Here is a 13,053-nt window from a genome sequence, read left to right as displayed (position 1 = left end):
CCCCCCACCCATACGCTCCCTTGACCCGGGGCGCCCCCCCAACGCTTCCCCCCTCCTCACGGTTGCTAGATGCCCCTCCCCCCGGGATGTTTTTCTCCCAGTGCCCCTCCCACAGGCCCCCCTCCTCAGACGCATACACAATAGAGCCCCCTTCCCTGCCCCTCCTACCCCTGGGTGGGGTGGGGTCTGGAGCGGTGGGGTTGGAGGGGTGAGGGTGCTCGAAGGTGACTTCACCTGCCCCCTGCCCTGACTTCTGTGCTTCCCAGAGCCAGGTTCCCCAGTTGGCCTGGGCTGGGAAGGCGGCGGGTGGGGGGGGGGTCATCTCCCAGGAGATCGACCGACCAAGGGACGCCGCCGCGGAGCCCCTGTCCACAGAGCCCTGTCCGTTAGCCACCTGTGCCCCCCACTCACGAGCTGCACCTAGGCCGTGGGCAGCCCCTTGCGCAGCCAGGGAACCGTGAGTAGAGGCGGAGCTGGGCCCCAGGCCTCACTTGGGCTCCGGAGGCTTCGGAGCAGCCTTCTTGGCACCGTGGAGACTTCAGGAACAGGTGAAGCTTGAGCCTCAGCCTTCACCTGACCAGGCCGGGAGCCGCTAGGCCCTCAGCGGTGCAGAGCCCACAGCAGCCCTGGGCCACAGAGGTTGAGGCCTGGGGGCCCCGAACCCACCTCCCCGCCCCAGCCCCTGCACCCACAAGGGCACAAGAGCCAGTGGGGGAAGTCTACGGCAGTGGAGCGCAAACTCAGATTCTGAAACCAACCTGGGGACCAGGCTGAGATGAGCCGGTGGTCTCTGCTAGAGGGATCCAGAGGGTGCTGGTCCCTGGCGTTGCCGGCCTCGACCGTGCTGGGGGCACTGAACATCTCAGCTTCAGTTCTACAGCTCTTCCTCCCGCGAGGAAGCAGCAGTGTCCTTCCAGAAACCCCGAACAGTGGGGTGCACCCTAGGAGGGCGAGGCTGGCTTTGGCGTCTTCTGGCGCACAGTGGAGACCAGGCTTTCTGGAGCGATTCAGTGGACCGTGGGGTGCCCAGCGTGGGCTTTCCGCAATGCTGCCCTCTCTTTTGTTACTGTAAAAATAGTTCTTGCCAGCGCTGCTCTATCCTCCACAGTTTTAAATAGTCATTCTGAATGTTTGAGCTGTCACTTAGCAAAAGATGGAGCGCAGACAGCGTTCCCCAAGGAGGGGGCTTTGGTAGACTGCTACCGGAGAACCTGCAGCGCTCACAGAGAGCGCAGCTCGCTAACACCCACCCCAGGCTTCCTGGTGAGCGGGCCTGCCTCTGATGGGGCCTGCCTCTGATCTCCCTCCGCGGGGATTCTCTGTTCTGGTCCCAAGGAGACAGTTCTGAGCTGCTGAGTCAAGAGGACATTTTGAGCCCTGTGTTGAACATGGAACCACTTGCTTTGAGACATTTTTTCCTATCTTTTCTCTATATTTGGGGTAGAATCAGTGTTTTGAGCTGTATGAAGGAACAGGTTTCCCATCTTCCAGGGACGAGGTTCTCTGACAGCTGGCCCCGGGCAAGTGGGTGCCCATCTTGCATTGGTCTCTTTCTAGAAGGTTCTGGAGTTTTCTGATAGCATGAGCTACCTCAGAGTTTCTTTCTGAAGTCCCAGGGTTTTTCATGATGCCAGAGGGGCTGTACACACGTTTCACTTGATGTTGAATTTTATAGTTGCCCTTGTGGACTCCTGACCCCACCACAAGACTGCATAATGAACCCCTGCCCTGTGCTTCATTCTCTGCACATTTAAGAGAGTTCTTACAACACTGTCTTTAGTGTGCCTGTTCATCCACCTGTGAGCTTGCAGCCGGACGGTGTTCTATTTATACTTCTCTCCTCCATCTTCTAGGGGCATCTCCTGCTTCATAAAATTTCCTTGACTTGTTGCAGTCTTTATCATTACTCTTTGTCCCCATGGGATACTTTTCCACCTGTGTCCCCCTTCCCTCCCCACTCCCCACTCCCAGCTTCTTGGTGTGGACACTCAGGACACAGATGGCCCACCTGAGAAGCCCCCTGACTCTCTCTGGGTTGTATTCACAATTCTTCAGATCTCACATTGCTCTCCTTTTTTCTTTTATTCTTTTATTCTCTCTTTTTGCTGGGGTTAGTCCCCAAACAACTTTTCAAGAAAGAATTTGGAGGTGACCTTTCTGTATTTTTCTTGCCTTCATGGGAATTATTGAATTGCCTGGGTCTTCCATTCTCATTCAAAGCAGGTTTTCTCAGAACTTTTTGGGTTGATGATGAGAAGTCTTCACACAGCCTGACCCCTGATCTTCCCCAGATGCCTAAACAGAAACACTTTCATTTTTTTCCTTTTCCTTTTTTTAAGATTTCATTTACTTATTTGAGAGTGAAAGCACGAGTGGGGTGAGGGGCAGGGGGAGAAGCAGACTCCCCGCTGAGCAGGGAGCCCAATGAGGGGTTAGTCCCAGAATCATGATGTGAGCCGAAGGCAGACGCTTAACCGACTGAGCCACCCAGGTGCCCCAACACTTTCATTTTTCTACTGACACACTCTGACACCAAATGTGGGGGGGGGTCTCCTCACAAGCAGTTCTGACACTATCTGCCTGGCATGAGTTCATACCTGCCCCCCAGGCTGAGGGCCCCGTCCCACAATACCGCCCCCTCTTCAGATGCCACTCACACATCCAGGCTGTCACCAGCTGTAAGTCAGGGTTCTCACGACCCCCTTCTCGAGCGCCATAATTTGCTAGAACGGCTCACAGAACTCAGGGAAACACCTTACTTATGGTTACTGGTTCATCATCAAGGCTATGACTCGGGAACAGCAGATAGAAGACACCCACAGGGCGGGTAGGGGGGGTGTGAGGGTGGGGAAGGAGCACGGAGCTTCCAGGCCCTGCCTCCTCCTGGGAGCGCCACCCTCCCCCTCCTGGCACCTCCATGTGCCCAGAGGCTCCAGAACCCCTTCATTTTGGGTTTTTAGGGAGGCCCCGTTACACAGGCGTGGTTGATGAGATCATTTATCGTTGATGATGGGCTTGGTCTCCAGCCTTCTAATCACATGTCAGGTCCCCTGGCTACCAACCCCTGAGCTCCAAGAGTCACCTGGTTGGTGTGAACCCCGGTGAGGCTGAAAGGGGCTTGTTATGAACCACAGCAGATGCTCCTCTCAGCCCCGGCACTCAGGAAATTCCCAGGAGCTGGGACGAGGAGCACATAAATGTTTCTTCTTATGTGGCGGTATCACAGTGACCTGTGTTTTCCTCTGGAAACTTTCAGAATCCCTGCTGCCTTGCCATCTTACTCTGGGTCCTTGTTATTTATTGGTGTGTCTACATGAGAGTCCCTTCCTCATTCTCAGGGGATTCTGGGCTCATTCATTCTCAGGACTCCTGCCCTATTTCTGGACAGTTTCTCTGACCCTGCCCAGTGTGCTGCCTCTAGGTCCCTGTATGTCCAAACACCCCAAGTGGGTCCCAAATGTGCCCCATTCGGGGACCCCTGCCCCATCAAGCCTCCCAGCTTGGCTGGAGCCTGCCAGAGAAGGCACTTCATGAAGCTAAACAAGGGTCTGTTAGAGAAGATGGGCCCCTCCCAGGCCCCGTGGACCGTGCTGCTGTGACTGCCATGGTCTGCTGAGTGTCCACGAGTGGCGATGTAGGGTCTCCAGAGGGGCGCTGAGCACTGTGGGAGCAGAGTGGTGTAGGAAAGACGCTAGGGTTCAAAGCCGATGGCCAGTAAGGAATTCTTGAGACGTCTTTGGTGCAAAAAAGTTGTTTTATTAAAGCACGGGGACAGGACCCGTGGGCAGAAAGAGCCGTGCTGGGGTCATGAGGAGTGGCCCATTGTATACTTTAAAGTTGGGAGGGGGTTAGGGACAGTGTAAGTCTCCCAGGAATTTTGGAAACAAGGTTTCTAGGATCATGAGGGCACTAGCTATTACTAGGAAAAGGTCATTTATTACTGTTTAGTAAAAACTCAGTCATGAGACCCTTCCGATGTATATCGGTGGGCCATATGCTTGGGGGATGCTGCCAACATGTATCTTGGGGGGTAGAGATAAAGGAAGTTTCCAAAGGAATTCTTACATGTTAAAGTAGACTTACAGGGTCCTGGGGGGGGGAGGTGGTGGGATCAGGCTAGGATTGCCTTTTGCCCTTAGCAAAGTGTCAACATCGAGGCAGTTGAGTCCCTAGAGGAATGTCACTCTGCCTGTTTCAAGGACTTGTCAGTGGGCTGCAGGGAGTAAGGAAATTTAATAATTTCTTTTCTGCCTGTGTTTCCCACATCCCAGAGGAAGTTGACACGTAAGCAGATTGCACATCTCAGTTTCCCACTGTTAACCGTGGAGTCCTTGGAATAACATTTCTTTGAAAATCCTACTTCTAAAGGGTCTCAAGGCTAGTTTTGGTCCAACTGATTCTTGCTTTTGCTTTACACACGTTTTGTGCAGTTGCTCTGTTGGCTTTCCTTATTTCTGTTACACGTGGTAGAGTTTTATTACTTCTCGCCCCCAACCAGTGGTTGCTCTTTGAGGTGAGTCTAAACTGCACTTTCTAGAAGCAGAAGCTTGTTGCCCTCCCCGTCAGGACGCATGACGTCTTCCCCTCCTTGGGCTCTTGGGCTCTTGCAGCTGAGATAGCGCCCGAGTGTGGGCATGGAGTGCGGTGTGGAGGCCGCAGCGCTGCGGGCATCGTACTTGCAGAAATTTTGAGGAAAAAAATGGGACCAAAAAAAATCCTGTTTCATTGTATGTAGTTGTGAGATTTCACCGGTTCTGAGAGTTCATGGAAATTAGCTCTTGTTCTGTGCTCCAGGCCCTTAGATTCTAATGAAATGCTCTGCTTGGTTTTACAAGGTTCTCTGTAAAACGCTTCCAGGTTGTTTAAAAGACAAATAACACTACCTACTTGTGAGCTCTCTGCAGCACATGCCTCTGAAGAAATGGCACTGTGCATTACTGCACCAAGGCCCAGAGCTTAACCACACTCAATAAAAACCAGCCAGCCGAGAATGGCATTTGGGGATGATTCTGTTTTAATTTTATAGCAATTCATCTGAATGGGAGAGAAAACTAAATTTTTGTTTTCTAAAGAAAATATTTGCAGACATCCTTGATAATGCATATTTAGGTAATCTGCTCACCTCTCCTAGATCCGTGTCTGGGTTACCCCACACCCCCACCCCCAGTGAGTGGCTGAGCACCTCCATGCCTAGGCCCTGTCTCCTGCCTTCCTGGACTGGGAGAGGGGTCTGTCTCCTGCCTCCTTCCTGGGCTGGGGTGGGGTTCTGTCTCTTGTCTTCCTAGGGTGGGGCTGGGGGTCTGTCTCCTGCCTTCCTGGGCTGGTGGTGGGGCTGACTCCTGCCTTCCTATGGTGAAGGTGGGGGGCAGACTCCTGCCTTCCTGGGCTGGGGTGGGGGTGGGGCTGACTTCTGCCTTCCTAGGGTGGGGGTGGGGGCTGACTAAGGCTTTGTAGGTTCAATTGGTTGGTTTAGCTTTTGAGATGCTGTGATATTTTGACATTTTCACTTCTTTCTACTTAGCCATTTCTATAATGGAGTGGAAATTGAAATAGGTTTTCTTTTCTGAAATTTTAATCCCAGCCATGTTCATTGTTTCTTGATAAGATAGAAAGTTTCCTATGCTTCTTGCCTTAGAATTGCTTTTTAAAACTAATTGGTGAGGGGCACCTGGGTGGCTCAGTCAGTTGAGCGTCTGCCTTTGGCTCTGCTTGTGATCCCGGGGTCCTGGGATCAAGCCCCATTTGGGGGGCCTCCCTGCTCAGCGGGGAGTCTGCTTCTCCTCTCCCTCTGCCCCTCCCCACTTGTGTGTGCTCTCTATGCTCTTCCTCTCTCAAATAAATAAAATCTCTTTTAAAAAGAACTAATTGGTGAGACCAGGGATCCCTGGTGGCTCAGTCGGTAGAGCATCCGACTCTTGATCTTGGAGTTGTGAACTCGAGCCCCACGTTGAGCATAAAGATTACTTTAAAAAAAAAAAAAGAGAGAAGTCCTAAAACTAATTGGTTAGACCAAATCTTGTTTTCCTTCCATGGCAATGGAGTGTGAATTGTGGTTGCAGGGAAGGACATGCCTCTGTTCCATCATCGCTAATTAGCTCACCCACCCACTCATAGTGTGGGTGAGCCCTGGGGTTCTGGAATGGGCCACGGCAGCCTAAGTCAGGGGATAGACCAGCTGGGCTCCACCTGGGAGAGCACTGCTGTGGAGGTGGCCTCCAAGGTCAGCGGCATGTGGACTTGGTCAGCTTCTGCCCCAGGCGGGGACGGGTGATGGAGAAGAGCAGCAGTGTGCACTCCGCTGCCCTCCCACTGACCCTCTGTGGTTGGGTGGTGGGCTTTCGTCCTCAGGTGACTCTCACCTGGTCCCCCTTCCCTTGGCCTCCCGTGGTCATGTGAGGGTCAGGCCTCACTTCTCTTTCTCCACTGCTGTGAGCTGCATATAGTGGGCTTTCAAGAAACTTGAAAGAAAAAAACCCAACCTATTAAGCAAACTCCACGGACTCTATTGGGATTTCCCACCAGTGCCCCTTCCCACCCCGGAGCCCCTCCTGGGGCCACACTGCACTTCGCCGCCTCGTCTTCTTTGTCCCCTCTGGTCAGTGGCAGTCTGGAGACCTTTCCCGGCTTTTCATGACCTTGGTCGTTTTGAGCAGTTCTGGTCCCATATTTGGTCCGATGCCCCTCACATTGGGTTTGTCTGGTGTTTCTCGGGATAAGATGGGTCACAGAGGCGAGGTGCCCATGTTACCCGATTGGGTGCCCGAGTCCACATGACTCGCCTCGGGCAATGCCGACCTGGATCACCTGGTGAGGGTGTGTTTCCAGGTGTCTCCTCCCGTGTGTTCCCTGTCCTCTGGAAGCCTGTCACCGGGCCCGGCCCACGCCTCGGGGGAGGGAGGACTCAGCGCCACCCCGGGAGGGGCATCTCCACGTATCGTTGGGAATTCCTCTGTGAGGAAGGTTCGTGTCTTGTCTCCACATCTTCACCAGTCCTCACACTGAGTTGGGCTCTGGGTTGTGTCCCACGCTTCCCCTTACTGTGGCTTCAGACCGTCCAGCTCCGGTCAGCGCTGGTGCTTTCCGCCTGCTCTGCCGGTGCCCTTGCCACGGGCCGCTCGCCTCACCCATGTGTCCCAGCCCTAAGACTAGCCATTTCTCCTGCTGTGGTTTCTTTACCGGGGAGTGGGTTCAGAACCCAGATCTGCGTGCTGGGAGTGCCCGATGTCGCATGTGGTCATTCACATCCGGTTGTTTCCCCGCACATCCATCTGAATGTCTGCCAGGGTTAGCATGAATTCTCACTGGCTTCTCCGGTCCTAACCCAGGACACAGGGTAGGTGCGCTCCTTGCTTGCTTCTCTGGAACGTCCGTGTCTCCTGGTGGGAACCTTGCCCCACCGTCCACCGTGCTTTGTTTGCAAAGCGGTTTCAGAATCGTCCGCACACACCGTGAGAAAGACCAGCCAGACTCCAGCATTTATCAACCATTCCTTTGGTCTTTGTCCTTATAGTTTTCACTCAAAGCATTTTCCGGAGTTACTTAGGCCAGCCCTCCCTTCCCCCTTCCATGCAGTGTGGTCATGTTAGACATCTGCCATAGAGTGCCATTCATGTGTCACAGTCTACATTCCATCCTGGTATCCTCTGACCTCCAGGCTGGCTTTTTTGATAGTTTGTAAACATTAAAGTTCATTTTTTGTAACATACAGTTCTATGGGTTTTGACAAATGCATGCTTATCCATCACCCTGGTACTATACAGAGTAGTTGTATCCCCCCCAAATTCCCCTGTGTGTGTAGTCACCTAGTGCCCCCACCCCCCCCACCCCGCGCCCCCATACGTCTGTTGTCATCCATGCTCTGCCTCTGTGGCTTTGCCTTTTCTGGTATAAATGGAATCCTCGAGTATCCTTTGGGTCTGGATTCTGTTAGAAAAGGGCATTTATGGTCCTTCCATGCTGTTGTATGAATCAATGGCTTGTGTATTTTCCCTCGACTGTTACCCATCGTAGGCATGTACCACCTGTGTTTATGTTTACTCCCACACTGGGGGACCTCTGTGTTGTTTCCCACGTTAGCAGTTGTGAACCAAGCCCCTGTTTGCTCCATTTGCGTGCAGGCTTTTGTGGAAATGAAACTTTTCAGTTCACATGGGCAAATACCTAAGTGTATAATTCCTGGGTCATATATGGTAGATCCATGTTCAACTTTAGAAGAAACTGCCACCGCGTCGTCCACAGTGGCCATGGCAGTTTGCCTTCCCACCAGTCATGAACGTCTATGGTTCTGAATCCTCTGGAGCATTTGGTATTTTCAGTGTTTTGGATTTTGTCTGTTTTGATAGGTGTGTGGTGATATTGCATTGGGGCTTTAATTGGCATTTCCCCAATAAATGATATTGAGCATCTTTTCTGTGTTTATTTACCATCTGTGTATCTTATTTGTGTGAAACAGATGACTTCAGTGTCCAGATATTTTGTCCAGTTTAAACATTGGGTTGTTTGTTTCCTTATTCTTGAGTTTATTAAAAGTACTTTAATATTCTGGATGCAAGATATTGTGGTACTTTAAATATTCTGGATACAAGTCCTTTATCAGGTCCTTTGTGTGGTTTGTAAATGTTTTCTCCCAATCTGTGGCTTGTCCTTTTATTCTCTTACACGTGTCATTTATAGAGTGGGAGCTTTTCATCTGATAAAGTACAGTTTATCCGTTTTTTTTCTTTCTTGGGTCACGCTTCTGGTGTTGTGTCTGAAAACTCATCGCCACCCCCAAGCCACAGATTTTCTTGTAGAAGTTCTCTACTTTTACACTTCACCATGAGGTCTACGGTCCTTTGTGAGTAAATTTTGGTGTCAGGTGTGAGGCATGTGTCTGGGCTCATCTGTTTGCATATGGTCATCCACTTGCTCCATGCCACTGGTTGAAAAGACCATCTTTCTCCACTAAACTGTCTTTGCACCTTTGTCGGAGATCAGTGGGCTGTATTTGTGTGGGTCGATTCCTGGGCTCTGAGTCCTGTTCCATGACGTCCGGGTCCCTCCTTTTGCCAGAACCACACTGTCTTTTTTTTTTTTTAAAGATTTTATTTATTTATTTGACAGAGAGAGAGAGTTAGCGAGAGCAGGAACACAAGCAGGGGTGTGGGAGAGGGAGAAGCAGGCTTGCCGCCGAGCGGGGAGCCCAATGCGGGGCTTGATCCCAGGACCCTGGGATCATGACTTGAGCCGAAGGCAGACACTTAACGACTGAGCCACCCAGGCGCCCCGGGAACCACACTGTCTTGATTGCTGTAGCTTTGTAGTCACTCTTGAAATTGGGCGATACAAGTCCTCCAACTTTGTTCTTCCTCAGAATTATTTTGGCCTTTCTAGTTCCTCGGCTTTTCCGTATTCACTGTAGAATCAGCTTGTCAATATCAACAGAAAAGCGTACTGGATGTTTTGATGGAGATTGCATTGAATCTGTAGATCAGATTGGAGAGAATTGACATCTTTGTGATGCTGCATCTTCCAGTCCACAAACATGATGTATCTCTCCACTTATTTAGACCTTCTTTGGTTCCTTTTGTCAATGTTTTTATGTTTTCCACATACAGATTCTGCATGTATTTTGTTAGAGTTTTATCTATGTATTTTTGGGGGTTGCTATTTATTATAATTAAAAAATTCAGATTACAGTTCATTGCTGATATATATGAATACAGTTGACTTTTAAGTATCAATCTTATATTCTGTGACTTTGATAAACTCATTTATTAGATCCAAGAGGGGTTTTTTGGTATATTTTTTGAGATTTTCTACACAGACTATCATATCATCTGTTAATAAAGACAGTTTTTTTTATTTCTTTCCAGGCTATATGCCTTTTACCTCTTTTGCTGGCCTCACCGTATGAGCTAGGACTTCCCATACACTGTTCAGTAGGGTGGTGAGATGTCCTCGTTTTGTTCCAGATCTCAGGGGAAAGGACTGAAGTGCTGGCCGTGAAGTCTGGTGTTGGCTGTCGGTGGACTTAGCCCCCCTTCTGGGCTGATGAAGTTCCCTTCTGTTCCCAGTGTGCTGAAAGTTTTTATCATGAGCACCTGCTGAATTTTGTCACTGCTTTTTCACATGTCTGTTGATATTATCGTATGGTTTTTCTTACTTAATCTGGTAATATGGTGAATCCCATTGATTTGTGAGTGTTGAACTAGCCTTGCATTTCTGGAATGCAGTTGGTTGTGATTTATTACCTGTATTTCTTCTTTTGTGAGTTTTGGTAGTTTGTGTCTTTTAAGTAATTTGTCTGTTTCATCTGAGTTGCTGAGTTGATGATCTTCTAGCAATTTGTGGTATTCCTTTATGATCTTTTTAATGTCTGTGGAACTAGTAGCAAATGCTCCCTTCTCTGTTCTTGATACTGCTTCTCTCTTTTTCTTGATTAGTCTGGCTAGAGGTCTATCAGTTATCTTTTTGAAGAACCAACTTTTGGTTTTCTTGATTTTCTCTATTTTTTTCTTGTTTTCAATTTCATTGATTTCTACTCTTAAGTTTTTAAAGGTTTCTTTCCTCCTCCTTATTTTGTGTATCATTGCTATTTTTTTCTGATTTCTTAAAGCAGAAATTTAGACTTGAGCCCTTTCTATCTTTCTAACATGAGCACTTTACTGTAAATTTCCCTTTAAGTGCTGCTTCAACAGCATCCTGCAATTTTTGATATATTGTGTTTTCAATTTTCATTCATTTAAAAAAATCTTATATTTTGCTTGTGCTTTATTTTTTTTTAAGATTTTATTTATTTGAGGGGCGCCTGGGTGGCTCGTCGTTAAGCGTCTGCCTTCGGCTCAGGTCATGCTCCCAGGGTCCTGGGATCGAGCCCCACATCGGGCTCCCTGCTCAGCAGGAAGGCTGCTTCTCCCTCTCCCACTCCCCCTGCTTGTGTTCCTTCTCTCGCTTTGTCTCTCTCTGTCAAATAAATAAATAAAATCTTAAAAAAAAAATTTTATTTATTTGAGAGAGGGAGAGAGTGTGCACAAGCAGGGGGAGGGGCAGAGGGAGAAGCGGACTTCCCGCTGAGCAGGGAGCCCGACACTACACGGGACTCAATCCCAGGACCTGGAGATCATGACCTGAGCTGAAGGCAGACGCTTAACTGACTGAGCCACCCAGGCACCCCTTGTTGTGCTTTAAAAAACAAAAACAAAAAAACTATGGTTTAGTTAGGAGTGTGTGGTGTAATCTCCAAAGATTTGGGTGTTTCCAGATAACGTCCTGTGACTGATTGCTAGGTTAATTCTCTTTGTTCAGGGCACACTTTTTTTAGATTCCAGTTCTTTTCTATATGTTGATATTTGCTGTATGGCTCACAGCATGGAGCATCCTAGCGAATGTCCCACATATAGTTGAAAATTTTATCTATTTTGCTGTTGGGTAGAGTGTTCTAAGGATGTCACATTGTTGTATCTTGCTCTTTTATGCTAGATGGCAATCTAGAAGTGTTAGGTCAAGTCAATTAACATACATATAGGATATATACATATATGTATTAGGTGAGGTGATTTAAATATACATAAGTTTTATTGCTAGATTCATGAGCATTTAATATTATTATGTCTGTTTGTTAATTCCTTATCATTATGCAATATCCTTTTTTATTCCTCATACTGTTCTTGTTTTTATGTCTCCTTTGTCTGATATTCATATAGCCGTCAACTTTCTTTGATTAACATTTGTATGATATATCTTTTTCCATGCTTTTAATTTACTTATGTGTTTATATTTTAAATGCGTTTCTTGTACACAGCATAGATTTGAGTCCTTTTTTTTTTTTAATTTGAGAGAGAGTGAGCGAGAGAGAGAGAGCATGAGGAGGGGCAGAGGGAGAGGGAGAGGGAGAAGCAGACTATCGGCTGAGCAGGGAGCCCGACGTGGGACTCCATCCCAGAACCCTGGGATCATGACCTGAGCCAAAGGCAGACGCTAAATCGACTGAGCCACCCAGGCGCCCCTGAGTCCTGCTTTTTTATCCAGTCTGACAATTTTTGTCTTTACTGGTGGGTTTAGAACAATCTCATTTAAAGCAACAGATTAAAATCTATTGTATTGCTAGTTGTTTTCTATTTGTTCTTTCTGTTCTTTTTTTTCTCTTTTCCTGCCTTCTCTTTGGTTAGTTTAGCATCTTCTATAATTCCATTTTTGTATCTCTGTTAATTACTTAGAATTGTTTAAATTTTTATTTGCTCTCCCATAGGACTTGCAATAAACAGTTTAAATTAATGTGCGCCTCCCTCTGTGTAATAGTACCCCACTTCCTGTGTGGTGTCCGGTCCTTCTAAGAGTGTGTTCCAACGTCTCCCCCCGGCCTTGGTGCTGTTTTCTCATATACTTTCCTTTATATACTTTAGCTGATTCTGGCCGGTTTTGCTTTAGATGAAGGGTCGCACACATTTCCAACAGTGAACATTACACCAGGAGCCTAAACCAGTGTATGTGGAACTAGAAACTGAACCACCGCCATGCTCCCTCCTCTACCTCCGCCCCATCCCTGCCCCGTGATGCAGCTGACTGCGGGTGTGCAGCTGGGTCCATCAGTGCGCGTGCTCCCGCAGGGCATCCGGGCAGGCGTCCCTGGCCCCTGAGACGGCCTTTTGCCTGGCTCTTTCCCCTTGGTGGGCCTTGAGTTTCCCTGCTCTTCACGTTCGCAGATGGGAATGCTGTGCCCTCTCTCCTCTCCTGTAGCATCCCCGTGCACACACTTCTGTGCAAACTCTCAAGTCTAGAGAATGCCAGCTTGCTCTTGCAGGGGTGGGACTTGAAGGAAACCAGTGGTTTGAGTGCAGGTGGGCGTGACTTGCACGTGAGCTGCAGCCCGTCTGGGAGGGGCACCGTGGACCAGCCTCATGGGCCGTCCAGACGTGTGTTATCATGACAAAGGCTGAGTGCAGTTGGGGGTCCTTACCTGGCCGTTCACCTGTAACTGCACGTACGTGTGACACCAGCATCTGTCTCACCTACACATACACGACACATGTAAGTAGACACAACCCATGTAGGTTTGTATACGTGTGCGCACAC

The 13,053-nt window shown here is 48.9% G+C and overlaps 1 protein-coding gene across 2 annotated transcripts in view; it reads left to right on the top strand.

The window, feature by feature from the left end:
* The window catches only part of LMF1 (lipase maturation factor 1), a 99,407-nt gene that overhangs the window by 5,578 nt on the left and 80,776 nt on the right, over window positions 1-13,053 (top strand). The gene's annotated exons all lie outside the window — the stretch shown is intronic.

The sequence above is a fragment of the Neomonachus schauinslandi genome, chromosome 5 (assembly GCF_002201575.2).
Source record: "Neomonachus schauinslandi chromosome 5, ASM220157v2, whole genome shotgun sequence".
Taxonomy (NCBI): Eukaryota; Metazoa; Chordata; class Mammalia; order Carnivora; family Phocidae; genus Neomonachus; species Neomonachus schauinslandi.
Note: the sequence above shows the minus strand (reverse complement) of the source record. Positions and strands in the feature narration are given on the sequence as shown.